Source organism: Polypterus senegalus, chromosome 4 (genome assembly GCF_016835505.1).
Source record: "Polypterus senegalus isolate Bchr_013 chromosome 4, ASM1683550v1, whole genome shotgun sequence".
NCBI lineage: Eukaryota > Metazoa > Chordata > Cladistia > Polypteriformes > Polypteridae > Polypterus > Polypterus senegalus.
The window spans coordinates 167,218,931-167,240,126 of NC_053157.1; the positions used below are offsets into that span (position 1 = coordinate 167,218,931).

Below are 21,196 nucleotides of genomic sequence, written 5' to 3' on the forward strand. Positions count from 1 at the left end.
CATAGAAATTGTAGAATAGAATAGTATCCTAAAAGCAATAAAGTCAATGTTTCACCTTACAAAGAATAATACACCAAACCTTTATTATCTCATTTACTTGAAGATGTACCCAGCTTTCATACAACATTAATCAACTATCTGGTTAACTGATTAGCAGTCTGCTACAGAAGAATGGGGTACATCTACTAAATTTTGACTTACATTTTCAATATATTTTTGCTTTCCAATCTTCAGCTAAAAACTTGGCTTAGCAAGTACTCATTAATGTTCTAGTACTGGCAGCATTAAAATATATTAACAAGTTAGTATATTTAAAGATATGCATATATGTATGTGCATCTGGTGTATTAGTTATTACTATATTTGTAAATAAAAACAATCATACAATTTTTAAGCACTTTTAGCTACTAGTGGTGATTATTTGATTACTTAAGGAAATAGTAATCAAAATTCCAAGTGATTAATATCTCAAGACCTAATTTTTCCATAGTAGCATATAGCATTCTAAATTTTCTTGAAATCTGAGACTATGTTTAACTCCTTTACGAGGCTTCATCATTTATCAACTAATTTATGTAGGAGGGTCAAGCATGACAAAACTTAATGCTTTAATGGGGAAGTGTATGTTAAAATTAAATAAAACATATGTGAACTAAAATTATGCAGTTTAAAGTTTTCTATGAAACAATTCTGATACAAGCAAGATAATTGTGTAGTGATGTGGTTGTTGCTTAACAAATGAATTGGGCGATGTTTGAAAACTGGCTTAGTTTCTGTCTGTAACAGAGTTTACATGTTCAGATTTCTAGTTCAGAGCTGGGTGCTTGTCCTGAACCTGATGCCACAGTATTACTCCAAAAACAGGATTAGGCAGATCAGAAAATAAATGCATGGTTAAATAGCAAAAGAGACTAAAAAACCGTATAATAGATAGAACCTAGGGAGATTCAATAGAAAATTAAAACTGTACTAACTTGTATATTATTCAGCAATTCTTATGCAACATATTGTATCTCAGAGAGGTGCATCTCAGAAAAACCTAATGTTTGAATATTTATTATATGATTAAGTATTTTAGCTTACATTTAAAATCTAAGAGTGTAGCAAAGCTCAGATGAAAATAGATACTATATTTATGTTATCTTTTTACACAGAGTACAGTATCAGAATAAGATAAACTAAAACAAAGCCAAACAATATATATTTATTCTAATAGATTTTTTACTTCAAATTGTCTTTCTTAAGTACTCACTGTGCCGGTCTTTGTTTTTTTTTTTAAATAAACTTTTTTTGGAATTACAATTGAGTGGCCTATTCTGACAGGCCTGGACAGCCCTTGTCAAAAGTGCATGCTAAATCTAACTACCGAAAGCTATGACATCTACTGTGAGCATCCACTAAGCACACAAGGAAAGATAACATAACAGGGCTTGTACTTTGGCTTTGATCAGTTAAATTAAAATAGACTTTTATTGGTTAAAGGTATTCATAAAGAATATGCACTGAACGATATAAATGTTAGATATGCCTCTTAAACTAAATGCATTTTGTATATACCAGCCTTAACTGGACAAGTTTAAGGGAGATTAAAGTTGTGAACATTACATTTTGCTTATTTTCCTTTACTCACAGAACTGTTCAAATGACTGCTAAATGGCATGCCTAAATTTCCAAGTAATATTACATTTACCATTGATTCTTAGCTGTTTCTTTAAATTCCAGTCTGCAACAAATCTTTCATTATTTTGTAGACACCTCACTTACCTCCTAAAAGCCTCCATTTTTAAATGCTGGTAAGAAGATGAAATGTACTAATTGATTAAATGTTAAATTTTAAAAAAATATAATTTTTTCAATGGAAGTTTAAATCGCTGAAGCAAAGAATAAAACATCATGAATGACTTCACCATTAGAAATATAAAATTATATTCCAGTTTATTATACATCTAAAATACATAATCATGAGACGGTTAATGTATTGTGGCTCTAAATCTGACTGCATATGTCAACTTAACACAATTTTTCTGTACTCTCAAGGGTGTCAAATTAAATAACTAAACCTGTCATGCAACTGTCAACAATTCAGAACTACAGACTCTCCATTGGTGTTTGTTTGCCTGTCTCCCACAGTAAGCTGTTGGGATATTTTGCTGAACAACAAAGTTGGCTTACCCTTGACTGAGATCCCCCTCATGTTATCAATCTGGAATTACATGCCAACTATTTCATAGATTAACCTTCTTTAGCCAGTGTCTCTTATTATAATACTATTATTTATATATATACTAACCAAATACCCGCGCATCGCAGCGGAGAAGTAGTGTGTTAAAGAGGTTATGAAAAAGAAAAGGAAACATTTTGAAAATAACGTAACATGACTGTCATTGTAATTGTTTTGTCATTGTTATGAGTGTTGCTGTCATCAAGGATTTGATTATCATTATTTCTTTCAATCAGGTTCGTATTTGAAGGATGTGTTGTGTTCAAGTTATATTCCATGTTTGTCAACTGTTGTAAAGATAACAGGTTTCTGCGATGTTGCGATGTCCATGGCTTTATTTAATGTTAGCTCAGACCTGGCCCTTAAAAGTTTCTCTCGCACTTTTGCTGAGTTTGTGCCAAACACTATTCTATCCCTGACCATCTCATCTTAGTTTACATATGCACAGTCCTTCACCAGCAATTTTAACTCTGTTACAAAGTGATGAAAAGTCTCGTTTATACCCTGCATCCTCTCATTAAACTTGTATCTTGCAAATATCGTATTTGTTTTAGGCATGACAAGCCAGCGGCAGCGTGTCTATGAACCTAATTTAAAGTTAAGCTTTACACCTTGCTTTTCTATTCGTTTGCATAAGCACAGTCCACCAGCAATTTTAACTCTGTTACAGCAATTTTAACTTCGTTACAAAGTGATCAAAAGTCTCGTTTATACCCTGCATCTTTTCATTAAACTTGTAGCTCGCGAATATCGTACTCATCGTAGGCATGACAAAACGCCAGCGGCAGCCTGTCTATGAACTTAATTTAAACTTAAGGCTTACACCGTGCCTTGTTTCTGCAGTAGCTGCACTTATGAATATGCTAGTATGAGTCACTCACTTCATATTCTTTTGCTGCCTTCTCAATTGTGTAATGCGTTTTTTGTTCAGCGCTCTTTGGAGCTCTTCCTTGTTCTCTGCGTACTGCGTTCACAGTCAGTTCACGTGAGCCGCTCGGAGTACATGCATCGAAGGTTCTCAGCTGTGCTTGTGCTATCTCGTGCGATCTAGCCATGTCCACGGCTTTATTTAATGTTAGCTAAGACCTGCCACTTAAAAGTTTCTCTTGCACTTTCGCTGAGTTTGTGCCAAACACTAGTCTATCCCTGACTATCTCATCTTTGTTTGCATAAGCACAATCCTTCACCCATGAATATTTAGCGGCAGCATGTCTACTGGATTGCTGCCGACAGACGGCCTTATTTGGGCAGGCACTCAATTACGTGGGAGATGTGACGATGAGGGACGCAACTCCGCCTCACACGGAGACCGAGCTGCAGGCTATGGCCTTATATACGTACATAAGTAGGTTCCAGTTATGACCGTTAAGCGAAGAATTTCGAAATGAAACCTGCCTAACTTTTGTAAGTAAGCTGAAAGGAATGAGCCTGCCAAATTTCAGGCTTCTACTTACACGAGAAGTTGGAGAATTAGTGATGAGTCAGTCAGTCAGTGAGGGCTTTGCCTTTTATTAGTATATATATATATATATATATATATATATATATATATATAGATATATATATATATATATATAGTGATAAAAGCACCCGACCTGGCACAGACTCAGACAGATGCATGTGTAAAAACACAAAGACTTTATTTTGCTTCAGCTGGTGGGCACATCTTCCCCGTAATCCCTCCAGGCACAACACAGTCACAAAAGCACTCACAGTAACAAAACACAACCCTTCTTCTGGCACCACCACTCCTCCCTGGCAACCTCATCCTCTTCCTCCCGATTCTGGCCCCGAGTGATGGTTGTCGGTCCTTTTTATGGCCCACCCGGAAGTGCTCCAGGTGCTTGATCACCTGTTCCTGATTGCACTTCCAGGCGGGGCTGTACAGTTATCAAGGCTGGTTCATGCAGCACTCCCTGGCGGCCACCCCAGATCCCAACAGGGCTGTGGAGAACTCCATCTCCCATGGAGCCCTGTGGGAAACAGAGGCATCATTGTCTGCCAGGGAGGCTGCCACCAAGCGTCCTGGCGGAGGTACTGAGGAACCAGCCCCCCACCACTTTATAAATCCTTTAATGTTTAATCCGTTATCAAGTAATATCCCAATTACACACATATAATATCAAAACAAATAGAAATATGCTGAGGAGACTATACCAATATTTAGCCATAGGCTTCAATTTTTAATTAGCACAGTCTACTGTTTTTCAATAGCTGTACTCTAATTTAAACCATTTAAAAATATTTATAGTACCATTACTTGTCTTTGAAATTTAATGAGGTATACATTTTATAACTAAAACAATTAACCACACTGTTAATTAGGCATTTCTTTTAATAGTGATTGCCAAGTGTAAGTTCAACAGTAGAAAGACTTTGCCAAATATTACAAAAATCTCTCCTACTTAGTTTAAACATTTATTAAATCTTTATGGTTTTCCTTAGCATCCAATATTTGTCAGGTAAGGTTTATTAACTGCGACAGACAAGCCTTATGCAAACATATGCAGAACATAAATGTTTAGACTGAATAAACATAGGTCAATATGTGCTAACATACTGTATATTAAAGGCTTTTTATGATTATCATTATTCATAATTTATCATTTTACTCACGAAAAATATGACCAATGCATATAACCTCACAGTTTAACGGTGGTTTCCAAATATAAATTTAATAACAGTACATTTAAAAGTTTGCTTAAAAAAAAACAAAAAAAAAAAACAACCTGTATATATAAAAATAAAATAATCATTCGATTTCAAATACCTGGGTAAAGCTGATAAGACCCAGTGTGATTCCACTTTACCAAATACCTCAAACCGTTTACAGGGAGCCATCCTCCAGAATCCATAGCACAATCATTTGAAATCCCTCACAGTTGAGGGAGGAAGTCTACCCTCCTCCAGGCTATCTAACATTATGCAGTTTTCCACTTTATCCAAAGTTACCACAGGCAGGCACATTCTTTTCTATAGTTCAGCACCAGCAGTCATGCAGCTTAGGCACATTGATTTGCACTCCTGTGGCCTCCAGCAAAGGAGACAGATAAGGTGACCAAGACAAAGCTCTTAAGAGAGCCTGATAAATTATTTAAAGCAGTGGGGGGCGGGGGGTTAGTGGATATCTGTTGCCACAGGAACATGCATCACTAATATCTTGGTATCAAAAAAAAGTGCACTAGAAAATGACTTGACAACAATAAAAATTTAAGCAAATCAAAAAATGGTGTCACACATATGCTGCAAAGAATACAGACTTAATCCTGTCCTTTAACATATTAAAATGTTTAAAAAAAAAAACTACGTCTTTAGTTCTAAAATAATGACAAATAATTTTCAAACAAAAATGATAAACTAAAGCTTTGTTCATCATATAAAACAAATATATTGTATGACGCATTTCCATCTCACTTTGGTATAAGGCTGCATTATCACAGAGCGTTTGTAATACAAAAACACCTTTGTATTTCTAGAATGATGGGGAGGACACCTCTCTGTATTCCACCTTCAACTCACAAGAAAATTCAAATACATATCAAAAAAGGTGTTTATTAATTAAAAAAAAAAACATGTAAGGGAGAACACAGACTGCATAACAAATGAATGGGCCCTGGTCTCTGACTATAGTGTGGGTAAACTCGGAAATTTGCCCCAAGCACAACAATACTCTTCCACTAGTTCCCCTCTCTGCACCCCACACTCTACTCTTGCCCTAACTTTAAGCTCAATGTGTCCTTTGCAAGGCATGGCCTGAAAGTTGCACCAGGGAGAAATCATATCATACCAGGAGGAAGTATATGGTTTGCAAGACAGAAATTGAAACAAGCAGATTTATAAATAGACTATGGAATGCTATAAAAAACACAAGGACTTAACCATCATTGTGGTCAAAAAACAATTGCCAGGAGTTAATAACAAGAACACAACAATTTAACCAGCACTAAGACCAAGAATCGAATTGAGACTTGGAAACTTGTTACTCATGACCCAAAGTGCTAAATCAACACTTTTACACAGTTTAAATTTATACTCATGGAAAAAGGAGTAATGGAATTTATAAGAAAGTCTTTGTGATGTGAGCATTGTGTGCCCTCTAAGGTGGTCCCCAACAAACATACAATGGTTCTTAGTGACCAAATTACTACTTACTAAAATTCTAAAATGGTGGCTTGATGCACTTAAAAATAAACAAAAAATAAATAAATCAGATAAAGGTGTTAAAAGAAAAACCACACACATAAAACAAAGCTTATAATTTTTAAAATATTAAATTCTCACAAACAGAAAAGAAACCCATTGCAAAAATTAAAAATTGACTAATGAGGAAACACAGGTTTTCCAAGTCTTAACAGTGTGTCTGTAGTTTCCACTTATGTGTGATAGACTCCACCAATCTCTGAGATATGTTCAGTTCCTTTACAATGGCCCTGTACCCTACTCTATATTTGCATTCCTCCATATTTATATCCCTAACTTGCTGTGAATGCTCTTTTGTCTTTATTTTAGTTTATTCTATGGAAAATCTTCCCCACACTGTTGGACCTCGGCGACAGATATTTTGTAGAAGACTAACCTTATGAGTGGATATCACTGTATTTTAATTGCTTGACAGTTTTAATTTCTTGACTTATTATTGAAGCAGGCATAAGATTAATATTTGGTCATAATTAGTCCTGCTGAACAAGACAGAACACAACCATGAGCGAATTTTGGTTAAAAGTGGTGGGAACAATTACAGGCCTCACTGAAAGCAAGCTTCAGATTAAGATAAACTGTCATTAGCTGAAAAGTCTCCTAAAAAGACATCTGTTAAACATATAAAAGTATGTCACATGGGCAGTGAGCATACGGATTGTGTTAAAAATAAACATAACCTATTGAAAGGGAAAAAAAAAAACCTTTCATTGGCATTCAAAGACATCAGTGGACTAGTGGTAAAAGTGGAAGATAAGTTGTTGCTGTTGTTCACTGTTACAACAATAGTGTCAGATATAAGGTTGAAAGAATTTGCAGCTGTTTTTTGGTACGCTGTAATAATTTATGGTCATGAAATTATGAATTGTAAAATATGCATTTTAAGTAAATGGTGTCTTACACCATCAAAAGTCAATGAAAGGGGATGTTGATAAGAGAGATAATAAAGAGCCACGGAAGATGCAGATTTTGGTACTCAAAACAACAGAATCAGTAAATGGGCCCAATGACCCATGGACTAAACTGTACAGCATTCAGCTTTTGACAGCACATCAATGAAAAACTAAAGTGTAGTAAAATGCAAACATGCCACGTCAGAACATTGCTGCAGTGTTTTAATACATATTATATCCATAGACTCTAATGCTGATCTAAACACTATTTGTTGCTGTTATGAAATATAGTGATGCAATAGTCAAAATGACAGAACGATATCATAGAAGACAGAACCACTTCCCAAAAACATGGAGCCAAGTACCTGCAGCAGACTACGTGTGTGTATATGTCAGAATCTTCTGTTGGTCTGCTCATTACAATATACAAATGTATCATTAAGATTCAGTTACCTTGTGCTACTTAAATCCTGAACTCATAAAAGCAATTTAACCTTATTTTCTTTCAACTGTTAAATCCTTTGTTCAGTTCATTTTTCTCTCTCTCTCTTTCCATATTTATTTCATATATTTTTCTAATGCATGACCAGAAATATGACACTGCAACCTTGAATGTTTAGAGTGTGCAGTAAGGAGAAGCAACTTGCGATTGATTCGTTCTTGTTGAACAACTAATTTCAGTGAATTGATTCTTAAGAATGAACAAACTGATCCAGTTGAGCTCACTGGGAGTGCTAAAGTGCATGCATTTCCTGCATGATGTCATTAGTATCGTTCTTTTCATTGAGGCCAGTAGATGTATAAAACGCATGCACAAATCTGCCTGAATCAAGAGTCTCCACTCGAATCACTTATGATTTTTTTAGTCAAACTTCATCATTATCAGCAAGAAAACTTCTGTCACTAATGATTCTCTCACTCATCATTCACATGTAATACAGAAAATATCACATTTATATTGTAGAAATTGTTTTGCTTTGTTCAATTCGTTATTGGAAATGTTTCAAACTGAATATATAAACAATACAAATACTAATATATTTGTTTATGATTGTACATTTAACAAATTGGTCACAAAAAATGAAACATTATAAAATATTCTAATTTACACCAATTATTTGCTTTGAACTTTACTTTGGCTCACACTTTTTTTTTTTTTTAAATATATAAACATAGCTCATTGACTATACTGGGCATATATCATTACCTGATTCTTCTGAGTTGAAACTGAATCATTACCTGAAAATGAGTCACATGATTCCTGTTCATTTGATTCATGAACCAGCTGAACAATTCTCATTCATTTAATTTGTGAACAAATCATTACCCGAGTACGAGTCACTCAATTCTCATTTGTGTGATTGTGTAACATAACTTCTTATTTCAATTATGTATCTTAAATGTGTTGACAAGCTTTGTGTACTGAAACAGGACAATGTTATATTAATTATCATTTTGTAAAATATACTGTATAATTAATTTATACATACATACAGGTCCAGTGCCACCATTAAGGTGAATTAGGCATTTGCCTAGGGCGCAGAAAATGGGGGGACACCCAGCTGCACAGGTTAGCTACTAAACAGTCAGTTGGCGCACTAATAACCTTGGTCTAGGGCACAAAATAACTTCGCACCAGCACTGCATGCACATATACAGTATATTTATATAAAAAATAAAGTCTAAATTATTAAATTATATATTTGTGATGTGATCAGAGAAGACTACTCAAAACTTCTTCCCCTCAGACTTTAAGTATGCACTAGTGTATACGTCTAAAAATTAATCAAAAGAATCATTTGACTTAAACTAGTTCAAATCAATTCAGTAAAGTGAGTAGCAATGCCCATCATGAGGTCGCTGGAAAGGGGTATGTGCCACTCCAGATATCTATGCAAAAGGATGAAGGTCCAAGTCTTTAGAGTCCTGGTGCTTCCTATCTTGCTATATGGTTGCGAGACATGGACGCTATACAGTGACCTGAGATGAAGACTTGGCTCCTTTGGAGAAACCTTGAGTACCATTGAAACTGAATCACTGTTTTGACTTTGTGTTGAATGAGTGGTTGCTCATGGAGTACCAAATGAGACACATTACCTGCACTGTGAGGGAGCATCAGTTATGGCACTTCGGCCATGTTGTGTGATTCCCCAAGGGTGATCTGGCTAGCAGGATCCTCATTGTTGAGGATCTGAGTGGCTGGACAAGGAAATGTCCATGTAACACCTGGCTGTGGCAGATTGAGGGTCATTTCTTGAGGGTGGGACTGGACTGCATGTAGCCTGGGGGGTTGCCAACCAGAATCCTGTGCTGTTTCGTCATGTAGTGGGTGCGGCAACACGCTGTACCAGTGAATGCTTCCCAACCTGACCCTGAACTCTCCTAATCTAGCACTTATTTTTCTGATGAGGGTGGTAACAACAATATTGACTGTGGTTATTGTGTCTAAATGTTTTCTTTTAAAGAGGCTTATTTTTAGAATACACTACCAACTTGAGTCAAAATTTTCAGACTTTCAAACTATTTTATCGGGTTGCTCAGGGGTTGTCACTGATGCACAGCTTCAGAATCAGGGGTTGAAATTGTGGGCATTGTGCTGTGAAGAGCTAGTATATTGTCCTGAAATGTGTGTGAGTTTCCTTCACACAACCCAACGTTGCGCATGTTAGGTCAGATGTGAATATACCCTTGTGATGTACTGGAGTTCTTGTCCAGGACTTGTTCTCACCTTGCGCTCAATTTTGAACCCTGTACTGGACAAGCAGTCTAAAAAAAGGAAGGATGAATGGACTATATCACTATATTAACCCAAAAATTTCAGTACCCAAAAATTAATTTTCCTTAATCATAGATTACAACAATGGTAGTAGTCCATCTATTTTAGCACAAAAAAGGCAATTAAAAAATGGTTTAAACACAGTCTAAAACAAATAAGAATATTTATGTAGTCTGTACACGTGACAATACTACTGCTCTTATTAGATAAACCATCAATTTTGCTGACAGTTTATAAAATAATTTTGATAGAATTTAAAAATGTGTCTGCATTCAGTATTACTCTGTATTTAACAGACTATGTCTGCTGCAGTTAATCACTGGGGAATGACAGTCTTTCTTGGCAGTATCAGACACTAGACAAGAACCATTCTTAGGTTGAATATTAGTACATCTCAGGGCCATTCAAACAGACCCAACTGCAAGTTAATAATTCTAGCTAGCATGTTTGAGATTGGGGTGAAAAGCAGAATACCTGGAAAATCAACCACACTAACATATGGGGAATGTGATGTAATCCAGAAAGGCAGCATCCAGGCCAGGAATCAGAATTGAACCCCTGGAGTTGTGAACCAGTGCTGCTAATAACTTTATCAGCAAACTAACCTTGATCATGCCTCAAATTCTAAAGGGCCATTCTGCTATAGATGATTTTATACTACTCAACAAAAACAATGCTAATAGCTGCACCACCTTACCAAAAATACTAAACACAATTTACTCAAAGTTAAATTTATATGATTAATGACACATATTAATTGTTTTCTGCATAGTGTAGCAATCTGGATCTAAACTCATCAGAGATACTTTTTAAATCAAGGCAGAAATGTTTCAGAGAATTTCCCAATACATATCACATTCATGTCATATTCTTTATTTATGTATCATTATGATTCACTACTAACTGTGGTTCAGTTCTTGAATGAGTGATCTACACTTGCTTCTCTCCTTCATTTTAAAACTATTTTGAAAAGGGAAGCATCAAGTGGGTGAAAATGGCTTCAGTATAAGATGGAGAATGAATTGAGTAGGAGCTTCAAGTGCAGTATTTATTCATTTGTGCTGTGTATCTTTATCACTACTTACTTTTGCTAAGATTTATTATCAGAATTTATATTTGAAAAGGGTTAAAGGTTTAAACAATGATGAAGCCTATCCCAGCAATGCAACGACCAACAACGAACAAGGCACTAATAGATAATGGAGACAATTTAGAAGTGGCAGTTGGAATGTAAGAAAAAAATACAGGCATGGGAAAAGAAGTAAACTGCACACAAACAACATCTACTCACAAGATTCAAAAATCATTAACCATTTTGGTGGTTGCTCTTATCACAATGGGCAAGAAACTATATGATACCCTTTTGCAATACTATTATTAGTTTTCCTTCCAAGTCCAAGTTTATTCACTTTATTTGAATCCTGCACAGTTTTAAGTTTAATGACTGGTAACAATATGCCCTGCGCTTTTCTGAAATAAACCACGCATTCACTAGCCCCACTTTTTCCAATTAAAGATATGATGAAAAAAAATGGATGCAACCTGTCAATATGATGTGAATAAAGTGTATATTGCTGGAGACTTTATCCTATAAATCAACATGACTAGCAGTTTTTCACCTTAAGCATAGGAGTATGTGATAAATATTTTATTATTTTAAGTAACTCATTTTTCTACCAGCCTTGTACTGACAAAGGAATCAGAAATACAGAAAATGGATGCAAAAAGTAATAACCTGCTCAAGTTTACCTACTTATGTAACAAAGTATATTCAATGCAGACAGACTGCCTTTAGGTAAGAGATCGCCACCAAGATTTTTTAAGCATTTAAGCAAAGATGTTCATATAATTTCACTATGTCAAAGTCAAGCTGTACCGAAAGTTGTATGATTTGTTTTTTCCCCCATCGGTGTTACCGTTTTCTTTAATCCTAATATAGCAAGCAGTCTTTAAGATTCAAGTGTCTTTAAATATTACATAAAACAATGCACAAGTATTCTATGAACATGTGCAGACAAGAGGTTTTCTGTGGCTACACCCTACTTGAAAAACATGTATGTACAAGATGTGTCAGAATTCCGTTTCTGTTACAAAGAGATAAATATCTCAAAAAACTACAAGACAAACCATCTTACTTGAAACTGCAGCGCAATGTACTAGACCAAAAACAGATTAGTTACGTGTGTACCTTTAAACATTAGAATATAAGGAGACAGATGAAGAAACAGATTTAGAGATATTTCTTATTATAGCAAAAATACTAAGTAAAAAAAAACCAATTGATCACAAACTGTGAATATAATAAATCTACATTAAGTGACCAGAAAATGGAAAAAACTTTCCCTCTTTCTGTACTTTACAGAATATACTACAGAACAAAATAGGTTAATACCATTTCACCATTAGCTAGTTGAAAAAATGTCTTTATCCACCCATCTAGCTTTAGGTGAACTGGCATATAGAATACAAAGAGCATGTGCATGTCCATTAGTCTGTCAGCCCTAATGAAACAAGGAGACTTCCAGGGGAAAGGTCAGGTCAGACAGCATGCACTGCCTCATTTGGGACTCCATGAGCAACCACACATCTGACACAAATTCAAACCAGCAGTACCCAAGAATTCTCCAAAGAGACACAGCACCAAAGTAGTCCAGTCATCGTCTCAGGTCACTGGTTAGCGTCCATGTCTCACAACTCGTCCTTTTGCCCAGATATCGGGAGCGTCCCACACCCCTTTCCAGTGACCTCATGATGCTCCACGCTCTCCCAATCCATCTACTGACTTCACACGAAGAGTCACCACTTCATAGGAACAGTCACCAGAGATATGAATGTCACTGCCAAGGAAAGTAATCTTCTCGACAAGCCTGACAATCCGCAGACAGACACGCTACTGATGGCTGTGCCCAAGAAGTCATTAAAGGCCTGGATCTTGGTTTTTATCCAGGACACTCACAAACCCAGACACTCAGACTCCTCACTCAGTCTTTCAAGAGCCCCGATCAGAGCCTCCATTGGCTCTGCAAAGATCACATCATCATCAGCAAAGTCAAGATCAGTGAATCTTTCTTCACCAACAGATTCCCCACAGCCACTGGACACCATGACCTTGCCCAACTCACAGTCTACACAAACATTGAACACAGTAGGTACAGGAATACACCCCTGACATACCCCAGAATTGATTTCAATGCAAAGGTTCTGCCTCAACTCTGCACAGCACTCTCAGTAGAAGTTTATAGGCTGGCCATGATACCCAGCAACTTTGAGGGGATCCCGCTAAGTCTCAAGATGTCCCGCAGGGCAGCTCAATCAACTGAGTCGAATGCTTTACAAAAATCGACAAAGGCTGCAAAAAAACTCTGCCGATTTCCATGTTTGCGCTCAATGACAACCCTTCCTGCCAGCATGCGGTCAATGGTAGACTTCTTGAGACTAAAACCAGACTGCTCCAGTCACTGGTAGGTGAGCAAAAGATCACAGATCCTATTGAGGATGACCCTAACAAGGACCTTACCCAGCACAGAGAGCAGTGTTATCGCCCTGTAGTTGCCACAATCCAGGTGATTACTCTTCCTTTTCCAGACAGGGATGACATGTCCTGTTTTCCAGTCAGTTGGGTTAATTCCTGTCTCTCAAAAGGAGGCAAGATTGCTTGAAATGCAAGGAGGACAGCCTTACTATCAGCCTGGAGAAGTTGACCCCGCATATCACAGATCCCTGCAGCTTTCCCTACCTTCAGCTGGTTCACCACGTGTGCAATCTCAGTGAGACTGTGGTTCACAGCTAATTGGAGGATCAGTCTCAAGAACCATGGACTCGGAGGTATCCAACATCCTAGCTGGAGGATCAGCTTTGAACAGTTGCTCAAAGTAGCCAGCGCAGTGGGTTCCAACTGCAGTGTCATCCATAAGGACCGTTCCATCAGCCACCCTGACTGCGACTCTCAGAGGAACAGATTTGGATGTGCATAATGCTTCCATTCCTCTGTAAGCAGGATGTGGTTTACTAGACCATAGATGGTGTGTCACATATCCCTCAGGAGTCTTTTGTGAGATGAAACACCTCCTTCTGGAAACACTAACACAACCCTCAGCAACCTTCAGGATCCTGTCACGGAAAATCTCCCACATCACATTAGGATCAGCAGTCGCAGTATATATATATATATATATATATATAAACACAGCTGGTTTGCCAATCCTGCCAGCAACTGCCATGATTTCCCTGCAAGGTGGAGGACCACTTGCAGGGATGGATGCAGTTTAAAATCATACCCAGGAGATTTTTTTTTTTTTAATTTGGCATACTTATTCTTAAAGAAAATTTCTCTGGAATTTTCAATTTTCATTGAGATATTCATATACACCATTCTGTACACATTTTTGAAATTTTTAAAATTTCTCAATTGGAAAGTATTGGTGAATTGTCAAACTCTTTTACCTCAATACAGAGAAACATTGTGAGAGACAACAATTATGAGTTTACTGTTTCAAATGTAGGAAAAAAAAGGCTACATTACCTAAGAAATTTGAATTACAAATAGGCAGGAATACAACAGGACATCAATCAATTGTTGGAATCAGCTGTCTATAGAATCTCTTAATTTACTCTTGAGAAACATGTAATTACATAAACACTTTTTTTTTTTTTACTATGACCGACTATTAAAAATATTTAATAAACTAAAATATGATATCTGACGCTCTGATGTAACTAGAAATTGTAAAGTATTCCAACTTTCACATCAGTTTATCCCTAAACACACCTGAATGTTACACTGTGTGTACACTTTCTAACTTGTTTCGCTTTTACTCACAGTGAAATGGAAAGCCATAGCCAGATATGGACAGGGTGTATGGCACAATCACAGGTAAACCCACATTAAGTTGCACTGGGCTCCAGTTAACTTATCATGTACACCTCTGGATCTCCCTGGAAACAACAGCAATCATATTTCCTCATTGCTACCATTAGGTTTCCTTTGTTGCGGTTTGGATACAAATACTGGAACAAATTATCATGTAGTCTGCCTTCTGTCAAAAATGAGTAAAACAAACTGAACAACAGTAATGTAAACACCTTATTTAACTGCATAAATATTTTTGTATAAACAATGGGCTAGGAAAAGGAAAATGTAAGCTACTTAATTTCTACAGTCCATTAAAGCACTACCAACAGTAAATTTTGATTCTGTTTTATTAAATATGAGACAAAAACTGACTATGCAAAAAACAGGCTTCATATAATGTTTATACTTAAGATCCACATGAGTTTGCCTATCTGTTCTTAATCTCACTTTTGAAAATATAAATTTGGAGATGAAATAACATGTGTTTGGGGATTCCTAAGGAATTACACTGAAGGAATCTGGTTTAAGAGGATCTACAGTATTATGTTCCTAAAAGTTATGTATTGCTCTATTTAACTATCAAATAAATATAAAAAACAGCTCTATTTAACTATCAAATAAATATAAAAAACAAAGTATTTGTGACGTCTTAGCTCAGAAATAATTGAACGTCTTGAGCACACCATGCCACATTACAGAAGCACAAGAAAGAGATTTGTATGAATAACCTGAACACAAATGGTGCATACTGAGCTCATCATAACCTGCAGTGAGATCAGTGCAGGAGACTACCACTGCCCAGAAAAGGAAGAGGAGTGGGCTATGCTCTACCCAAGCAAACGAAAATTGAGAGTATGCCCTCTTTTAGATATTCTGCAGTCAATAGAGATGCTCATTACCTAGCCTAAATCACTTTTCTTATCTTGTGGGACTTCCATTTGCTGCATTAAGTATTGTCAACTCACTTTTGGGATTCCATGTATGTGTCCAGGCTGTGTCTTTTCTGACAACAGCCAACTATAGCTTTTTTCTCTTTTTCTTTCATTCATAAACACATTAGAGGTGACAATGAACTCCAGTGTATATTCTACAATAAACAAACAGTATTCTTAAGTGAAAATGTATTAATATCTCCCATTTCCACACCCATGCACCAATTATTTAACCCCTTTTAAAAAGTCTGTCGGCTCCCAACCCAGCCCACTCACACAGACACAAATTTGGTAATACTAGGATGTTTTGACTTACCATTTACCCTAAAACGCATGTCTTTGTGATATGCGAGAAAAACCCATGCAAACAGATAGCAATTGTGCAATATCCACCCACCAAGTTCCCAGGCTAGGATCTGAACTCAGGACTCTGAAACTGTGAGGCAGCAATGCTAACCATTGTGGCATCATGCCCCAGTACGAATATCAATTTTACCCATTTGTGTGGCTAAAGGGAATAAGCAGACTGTATGATCAACTGTGTCTTATGTTCATCTCGAATCGTACACCGGTACTTTGACAATTCCCTGTGCCTATTCATTGAGTTCATTTCACTTGCAGCCCATAAAGGTTATATCAAGTAAGAAAAAATCTAGTGGACACTATTTGTTTACATTTACTTCCAATTACTGTACACACTATAACAAGCATTCTGAAAAAAAAAATCTGATGGAAAAGATGTGTGATGAGTTTCCACCACTACTTCCAAAATCAAAGTTTAGGGCGAAAGAATGTGTACTTTATGATGGCAGCATGAAAACAATCAGACAGGAGTAGCATTAATAGCATATTAATCCATCTGTGAGGTATACAAATAGAAGCACCATGTCATTGAATAGTGGGAGTCACCAAGGGCCATGTATGTGACATAAGAGAAGAAACTACTAGTATCAAGTAAACAGCATCTTAGCCCAGATGAAAACAATATATCTTGAGGTAGTGACAAAACACTCGAGTGTTGACACTTTGACTTCTTATTTTATTTATAAACATTAGTCTAGTATTAATAAATTAAAAAAAAATATATATATAAGATAGAAATGGCTGTCACTAATGCCATTCTCAAATATTGCAATTTCAAATTATAGTTTTTCTGAACTAGTTGCATGAGAAAGGCACTATATAAATAAATCCATTATTATTATTAGACTTTTCATTTTTATAAGTTCTGCATGGCATCCCTCACATGAAATGCTAAATTAACAAACTCTCTCCAGTATCGTACCATGCCTAGACCTGTACACTAAACAAAGTTTTGTTAAATCACTTACAACCCTTAATAAAGTACAATAGTTCATAACAAAAACATTAATCTGAAAGCAACTAAAATATGACAGATAGTAACTCAGAAACAGTAAATTCAGATGGCACAGTGTTATAGTGGTCAGTACTAACACTTCCCAAGTCAAATGCACTTGGCTAGAGAATACTGTGCTTAGTCACTCTATGCATGCAGCTAGCATGTTCCCCCATTGTCAGGGGCTTTCCCCCCAATTTATCTAAGATGTGTAGGTTTGGTTAATTTGCGATTCCCAGTTGGTCCCTGTGCGTGTGTGGGTGTAGGCCCTGAGATGGACTGATATTACTTTGTGCCCAGTGCTTTCAGGACAGCTATGGCCATCTATAACCGAGAATTGTATTAAACAGGTTTAATGGTATAGTATGTACATTATCTTGTAATACTTTAATGCAACATTAAATAAAAACTTGCTTGACCATATACATTTGAACCAAAATTAAATGATGACAGAAAAATATAATGCTACTATATTTGCATAACTAAACTGTAACAATGGCATATACTGTAGAGCTGCTTGGGCTCAGTAGTGGGCCCTTACAAACTAGAAACTCAGCCAAGACAAGAAAACTAGAAGGCGGCAACTCAAACCTGCAAACACAACCTTAATAATCTGTTAGGATTTTATAAAAGTTATGTTATCAATATCAGTAGTCAGACAAAAAATAAATAAAAGTATTGTCAGGCTATGACGTTTTCATGTCCTTCCTTTAGAACTTATTATTATTCCTTCCCAGATCATACTCACTTTGCACACCACATTCATTCCCTAGAAACTCTAGTAATTCATAGCAAGAAACTAACAAGTAGAAAATGGCATGTCAAAATCTTGCAACATTAACATACAACCAGTAGTATTCCAATTCAACACATTGAGAAGACCCAGACTTCTTGAACACTGAAGACATCTGCAACATGACTAATAAGTTAAAAATGCATTTTGTGGTAAACACACATTTAATTTATTCTCTGTTGTGGGTAAGTTTACTTGTAGTACAAAGTTGATTTATGTAACAAAACTCAAATGAAATCATAGCCAAGTCTTGCAAGCTTAAATAGACCTAGAATGAAAATCAGACCTTCCTCCATAAATACAGGGGGCCTGTATTTGTAACTTTATTTATAGTAAAATAAAAAATAAAATAGTCCAAAAAAGTTTTTGCAGTTTGAAATATCGTTTGCTAAAATTTTTGTCACTCAGGAAAAAAGTTGCTTTGGTTAGCAATATTATACTGAGAACACAACCTGATCTCAGACACCATAGTGAAACATAATTAAGTAAATCAGGCAGTATGACTTTAGTTAAAACAGCATAGTATGTCCAACAACCGTGGACTTTCTAGAGGAGGGGTCGGCAAATGGGAAGAAGAGCCACATTTAGAATTTTATTTAAAAAAAAAACACAAACCATTGGACCCACAGAAGTTACATGAAATAGATTTATTCTAAACAGTTTAGAAGGATTTTTTTTAATTTGATGCCAACAACAAAAGTGTAAACAAACACATATTTTCAGTGTTTGACTTTAGAATGACTTTGCCAACTTTGGTGAACTTTACAACAAAATGATTTGCTATTTTGATCAACTTTATACAGCAGTAATCAATTTTAAAAATTTTAGTAGCATTTTCTAAGGGCACCCTATAAAATTAGACAAAGTGAAAGTTATTTTTGGCCTTCTATCAACTCTAACAAAAGTTTCTTGAATCAATTTTGGGAAGCATTTATCTGGAAAAAAATGTAAATGTGCAAATATATTGTATGCTAAAATATTGCTAAGGTCTAAAATTTAATATGCCTGCTTGATCACAGCTGCAAGTGTAAAACATGCAATTTAATTGTTCCATGTGATTTTTGTGTCTGTATATCTTTGGACAGCTTGTTGATGTCTGGACTGTATGAAGATACTTTGATTCCCAAGCATAAGTGCAAACTTTTGCTGTTCAAATGGCCCCCAGGTTTAGTTTTGATATAGATCATGCCTGAAAAAATCTGGTATCAGAAATATATTGATGCAAACATTGATAGAATTTCAAAAGCATACCTCTTCAAGTTACTATAATTATCAGGTAAAGACACCTACACAAAGACAAGTTTGTCCCGCTTTGTAAGTTTTTGCTTTTCCATCCAATAGTGGTTTTGTGTTTGCCGTCTTTCCAATTTTTGAAGGTTCTGCTCCAAATCTCTAAATTTTGATGCCTAGATGTCCTTCTCTTGTAAATCTGCCATTTCAATAATAATACTCATTTGATTAACTCCTAGAAAAGTATCAAAGTCTAGATTGGATGTGTCCTGTGTGAAGTGGCTTCAAGATAAATTAAAACGTAGATTTTTTTTCTTCCTGAATTTCAGAAATCATAAGGTAAAAAATCATTTATCATTATAAACTGATAATTTTTCAATGTTGGATTAGGAGCTGGGAATTTCCACGAGCTGGACACTGTTGTATAAAGTAGTGTGGCCTGGACTTTTCAGATGGGTACACTACTACTGTGAGCCTCACTCGGTACAAATTGACAAAAAGTGAGTGAAAGAACCAAATCTGGTTATTGTGGCAATTCTCCAATAACATGAACATTTCTGTAGCACAGTGCATTTAAGGGCCTTTGCACTTGTATTATTCAATATATAACATCTCAGTGCAGTATTGATTGATGTACACAACTTTGGTTGAAGGTGACCATCTTTCTAATGTCAAGTATATTTTTGATAGCCTACAGTTTTCCTTAAATTATGTTATTTATCAAAGGTTTTCACTAAGGCAGGTGCATTGTGAATTCGACTTGTAGATCCAAGGAGTGTACATGTTGCTGCCTTAAATTACATAGTGTTCATTTAACTTTGTATTCTCAAATATTTATATATTTTCTAACACATATTGGCCTACTGTAGAAAATGGTTCTGAATGCAATGGGAACACAATTTCACAAGTATGGAGATAGTTTTATATTGCAAGCTTTCAATATTTCTAACATGAGAAATATAAAATCTTCTTCTGTGAATACACACATTCTTTGGGTCTTTTTTTTTGGATCCTGCACATGGCTGTTTCAAGGTTGGCATCCCACCTGACCTTGTGTTTTTTTACATAATTTGACACCACTTTCTTGGGGTGAGCCTGGCTCCATTTAACATCCACCTTGAGAATGCCAAACTAAGGCACACTAGATTTAAATGTACCACCCATTTTGGACGCATTTGTTGACAAACCTCACTACTAGGTCTGGTTCTTAGATAAGGTCTCTTCAAGATGATTCATGCAAAGTTTCCTTATTCTGGTCTGAGAGTCACTTTTCTAATTTTGCTTGTTTACTGTTGACCTAAATACACTTACAATCCCAATTTCCTAACAGTAACCGTACTATGAGAACAAGACTTCCAACATCATAGCCCTAAAGATTCTGGAGGACATTCAAGTTGCTACAAAATACTGTAATTGATTTATTGCTTAATTAGAAAGCAAATGGTAGAATGGGTGTCAAATGTAATGGTCCTTTAATGGGGAAAGGAAGCATGACACTTATGAGTAACTGTCCTGAGCAAAGTAGCAATTGAATTGGTGTGAACAGTTGACCCTTAAAAGGCTTAAAATTATCCAAACAAAGCTTTTGTCTAGCCTTCTATAGTAACGGAATGCTTAGCAGGTGTGTGGTCTGTCAATGCAATAGTCACAAAAAATACAACTTCATATCCTAGGTCAGTGACCTGACCCAGAAACAAGTTTAACTATTTACTAGTAAAAAGGAGGAGTCAGTTGGTATATTCACACTGAATGCTGATTTATATATATTTAACACTTACATTTTTTATTTCTCCTCATACATAAAAACAAACATTAAGCTTCTTCAATCAACTCATTTTCCTCTAAGGTTTCATAAAAAACAAAAAACTAAATTCTTTGTAACTGAAATGAGAAGACAGGAAATTTGCAGCCTACTAGTTAGGCAACATTACTATAATCCAGAATA

The 21,196-nt window shown here is 36.0% G+C and overlaps 1 protein-coding gene across 5 annotated transcripts in view; it reads right to left on the minus strand.

Annotated features, from left to right (window-relative positions):
* rgs12b (regulator of G protein signaling 12b) overlaps positions 1-21,196 on the minus strand; it is a 233,183-nt gene that overhangs the window by 71,240 nt on the left and 140,747 nt on the right. The window lies entirely within an intron of this gene.